The 5,000-nt window shown below is 54.1% G+C and overlaps 1 non-coding gene across 1 annotated transcript in view; it reads right to left on the bottom strand.

The window, feature by feature from the left end:
• LOC124772994 overlaps positions 1–1,480 on the bottom strand; it is a 1,909-nt gene extending 429 nt beyond the window's left edge. The window contains exon 1 of the ribosomal RNA XR_007014443.1: positions 1–1,480. This exon is cut by the window's left edge and continues 429 nt beyond it. This is a non-coding gene — a ribosomal RNA (small subunit ribosomal RNA).
• Positions 1,481–5,000: the final 3,520 nt, after the last annotated feature.

Here is a 5,000-nt window from a genome sequence, read left to right as displayed (position 1 = left end):
GTAATCGCTGACAGCACGAAGGATGTCACGCGACTAGTTAGCAGGCTAGAGTCTCGTTCGTTATCGGAATTAACCAGACAAATCGCTCCACCAACTAAGAACGGCCATGCACCACCACCCACCGAATCAAGAAAGAGCTATCAATCTGTCAATCCTTCCGGTGTCCGGGCCTGGTGAGGTTTCCCGTGTTGAGTCAAATTAAGCCGCAGGCTCCACTCCTGGTGGTGCCCTTCCGTCAATTCCTTTAAGTTTCAGCTTTGCAACCATACTTCCCCCGGAACCCAAAAGCTTTGGTTTCCCGGAGGCTGCCCGCCGAGTCATCGGAGGAACTGCGGCGGATCGCTGGCAGGCATCGTTTATGGTTAGAACTAGGGCGGTATCTGATCGCCTTCGAACCTCTAACTTTCGTTCTTGATTAATGAAAACATACTTGGCAAATGCTTTCGCTTCTGTTCGTCTTGCGACGATCCAAGAATTTCACCTCTAACGTCGCAATACGAATGCCCCCGCCTGTCCCTATTAATCATTACCTCGGGTTCCGAAAACCAACAAAATAGAACCGAGGTCCTATTCCATTATTCCATGCACACAGTATTCAGGCGGGCTTGCCTGCTTTAAGCACTCTAATTTGTTCAAATTAAACGTGCCGGCCCACCGAGACACTCAATAAAGAGCACCCTGGTAGGATTTCAACGGGGTCCGCCTCGGGACGCACGAGCACGCACGGGGCGGTCGCACGCCTTCAGCTCGCCCCACCGGCAGGACGTCCCACGATACATGCCAGTTAAACACCGACGGGCGGTGAACCAACAGCGTGGGACACAAATCCAACTACGAGCTTTTTAACCGCAACAACTTTAATATACGCTATTGGAGCTGGAATTACCGCGGCTGCTGGCACCAGACTTGCCCTCCAATAGATACTCGTTAAAGGATTTAAAGTGTACTCATTCCGATTACGGGGCCTCGGATGAGTCCCGTATCGTTATTTTTCGTCACTACCTCCCCGTGCCGGGAGTGGGTAATTTGCGCGCCTGCTGCCTTCCTTGGATGTGGTAGCCGTTTCTCAGGCTCCCTCTCCGGAATCGAACCCTGATTCCCCGTTACCCGTTACAACCATGGTAGGCGCAGAACCTACCATCGACAGTTGATAAGGCAGACATTTGAAAGATGCGTCGCCGGTACGAGGACCGTGCGATCAGCCCAAAGTTATTCAGAGTCACCAAGGCAAACGGACCGGACGAGCCGACCGATTGGTTTTGATCTAATAAAAGCGTCCCTTCCATCTCTGGTCGGGACTCTGTTTGCATGTATTAGCTCTAGAATTACCACAGTTATCCAAGTAACGTGGGTACGATCTAAGGAACCATAACTGATTTAATGAGCCATTCGCGGTTTCACCTTAATGCGGCTTGTACTGAGACATGCATGGCTTAATCTTTGAGACAAGCATATGACTACTGGCAGGATCAACCAGGGAGCTGCGTCAACTAGAGCTGAGCAGCCGGCCGCCCGGGAGTGTGTCCCGGGGGCCCGCGCGAACACGCAAGCGTCCGCTCAATCATTCTGCAAACAGGAGGAGGCTGAGCTCCCCTGCACAATACACCTCGAAACCCTCTCAGGTCCCGGCGGCGCGCAGCGCCGTCCCAAGTACTTGGTCGGGTTCGAGAGAGGCGCAATCGCCCGGAGTTAGGCGAGTAGACGCTTTCGGTGCGACCACCCGTGCTCCCAACTGAGCTTGCCGCTGCCGACAGAGGCCCGGGAGCGTGCTGTCGTGGCATTGCCGGCGGGAGACAACACGCGCCACCTACGGTGACCGGCAGCTCCAACGCCAGCGCCACAGAAGGACAAAAGCCCCACTTGGGTGCCGAAGCGAACTCTCCCAGCACAGCGCACGCGCCAACACATCCGCACAGCTGCGATACAAACCACCAGCGAGAACCGCTGGGGCGACCGAGCAGCAGACGGCGTCGCGGCGCCGAGCGCCGGGCGGCGGCGCATCCTCAACGCACACAGTCCTCAATCGGACCAGCACACTGAAGATGTCCACCGCGCTTCGCACCGGGCCCGCGAGGACCTACTTTGGCCGCACGGCGCCGCGCGCAGGGTGCGCCGGCGCGCAGCTGCGACGCCTGCCGCGTCCGTCGGCCGGCGCGCCTGCCACTGGCCGCCCCCACCAGCCGGCTGTAGCGCGTGCGCCCACGCACCGCGCGGCCAGCACGCCGGGAGGCGCCCCCTCACCGGCCGGGGACGGTCCCACCCAGCCACCGCCGCGTATCGCTTCACACCCAGATGCCGTTCAGTTTCGTCGGCATGGTGGGTATCGCTGGAACAACCGGTTAGTACCTCAACCTATCGTCGCCATCACCGATTCACCCCTAGCGAGAACAACCGCACCACAACAGGTTACCATTTCTTCATTTGCGTAACTTCACCAGAAAACGCAGGCGTCCATCGCCATTTGCAACTTCAACGATTATTGCATGCCTGTGTCAGGTGTCACGCCACACTACGTCTGCCCACATACACGCAACAAAATGTGCACGCCTAGACAATACGTGGAAGGTGGCCCCCGTACGTATGCGATGTCCATTGCTCGAACGACTGTCAACCGGCCTCTGTAGCATGTCGCAGATATGGAACGCGGTGCACCATGCCATCACGGTGTGTGAGGAGAGACGACTAGGTCCGAATACATCAACAGACAGCTCATGCTGATCGCCATCCACGGCGTCCGTTCCTCCCACACGTCTCTATGGCGTACCACACTGCAATCCAGCTCTCATAGGGAGACGACACGTAGCTGCGTGCACAATATTTGCACTGTATGGTCCGCCGTTTTTGGGCGCAGTCGTTGTACGGTCACACATGTGCCACGATGTATCATTCAGTACATAAGGACGAATGTGCAGTACAGATTGTGGTTCACGCGTACGACATCAGCGGACAGTTGACACAGGCCGCACCACAACGTAGCCTGCGTACGTCGCATGCGAAGGGCATTGAACATGCAAACTTGTCACCAACCAGCTTGCGAAGGCAGGGGGCAAGGTGGGGACGTGGGGACGTGGGGAGGGGTGGGGGGGGGGCGGCATGTACGTCCTGCTGCCATCCACATTACAGTGTACAGCAGGAGCATGTGGAAAGTCAGCAAGACTTGCAAGGTGTTTAACATGAAGCGATACACAGGGGAGCGGGCAGTGCGAGTAGCGAACTATATTGCGAGGGTTGCGGGTGGGCAACACTACACTAATTGAACGAGTCGTATAACAATTACAGAGCAGGTTTAGGCGACAACGTGGGTTACGTTAGCGGACAACGTGGGTTAGGTTAGGGGACAACATGGGTTAGGTTAGGGGACAACATGGGTTAGGTTAGGGGACAACATGGGTTAGGTTAAGGCAAAACATGGGTTAGGTTAAGGCACAACATGGGTTAGGTTAGGGGACAACATGGGTTAGGTTAGGGGACAACATGGGTTAGGTTAGGGGACAACATGGGTTAGGTTAGGGGACAACATGGGTTAGGTTAGGGGACAACATGGGTTAGGTTAGGGGACAACATGGGTTAGGTTAGGGGACAACATGGGTTAGGTTAGGGGACAACATGGGTTAGGTTAGGGGACAACATGGGTTAGGTTAGGGGACAACATGGGTTAGGTTAAGGTACAACATGGGTTAGGTTAAGGTACAACATGGGTTAGGTTAAGGTACAACATGGGTTAGGTTAAGGTACAACATGGGTTAGGTTAAGGCACAACATGGGTTAGGTTAAGGCACAACATGGGTTAGGTTAAGGCACAACATGGGTTAGGTTAAGGCACAACATGGGTTAGGTTAAGGCACAACATGGGTTAGGTTAAGGCACAACATGGGTTAGGTTAAGGCACAACATGGGTTAGGTTAAGGCACAACATGGGTTAGGTTAAGGCACAACATGGGTTAGGTTAAGGCACAACATGGGTTAGGTTAAGGCACAACATGGGTTAGGTTAAGGTACAACATAGGTTAGGTTAGGTTACACGTTGTTGTAAGGAAAGGTGTAGGGGGGGGGGGCGGGGGCGGCACGTTCGTTGATAGTGATTATAGTAAGTGAATGCTTGTGACATGATGAGATTTGTCACGTCAGGATGCACCTTTGGCTTATTAGAGGCGGCGCTCCAATTCTATGCTTGTGTCAGACCTGTGTCTTTGACTCAGGTCATTGTTTGTGGGCTGTGACAGGAGGTACTATTGTGATGTTGGGTGCACCGTTGTATAGGACATGTGTGGGTATTGGTGCCTTATCTGCGCAATGGTGGATGTCGAAAGGGGGGGATATTCTATTTTCCGCATGGACCTCCTGGTCTGGTTGTGATAGTGTGGATTGTGTAATGTGGCGGAGAGGATGCACTGGATGTTGTTCCATGCTGGTGCTTACATATTGTATGTGCGCCCGTTAGAAGCAGAGAGTGGTGCGTGATGAGAGTGTCTGGCTGACGTGTGGTTCCCATTGTGGGCACACTCTTTCAGCATGTATACGGACAGTTGTATATATATTCTGTAATTTGATGGCTCTGCATTGATTACTAATCAGCGCCGTGTGTACGGGTAATCTGGTTCCAGTCCAAAATGTTTCATCTGTGTACATTAGTGACAAAAACTCCCCCCATGCAGTGGGGCTCGGTCTGTTATAACTCTTCCGCGTAATATATTTGCCCCACGTTTTTGCGACTGCGAGTGCGAGTGCGAGTGCGAGTGCGAGTGCAACGCGAATGGGGACCGACATGCTGATGGCTCGGTATCGGACGCCGTACAGTGAGCAACGCGATCGCGTCTCTCGCTCGTAAGTGGTACAGGTCGCGGCTCATGTATAGGGACAGCGGGAATGTCGCATATTGGAAATAACTCTTCATGAAACGCAAGTTATAGGGGTGGATTGCACTTTACGAGTGCGGGAAACGTCCGCCGTTCATCCGCTGGAGGTGCGCGTTTGGCGGTTGGGGTGGTCCACGAACGGGT

The sequence above is a fragment of the Schistocerca piceifrons genome, unplaced genomic scaffold (assembly GCF_021461385.2).
Source record: "Schistocerca piceifrons isolate TAMUIC-IGC-003096 unplaced genomic scaffold, iqSchPice1.1 HiC_scaffold_943, whole genome shotgun sequence".
NCBI lineage: Eukaryota > Metazoa > Arthropoda > Insecta > Orthoptera > Acrididae > Schistocerca > Schistocerca piceifrons.
Note: the sequence above shows the minus strand (reverse complement) of the source record. Positions and strands in the feature narration are given on the sequence as shown.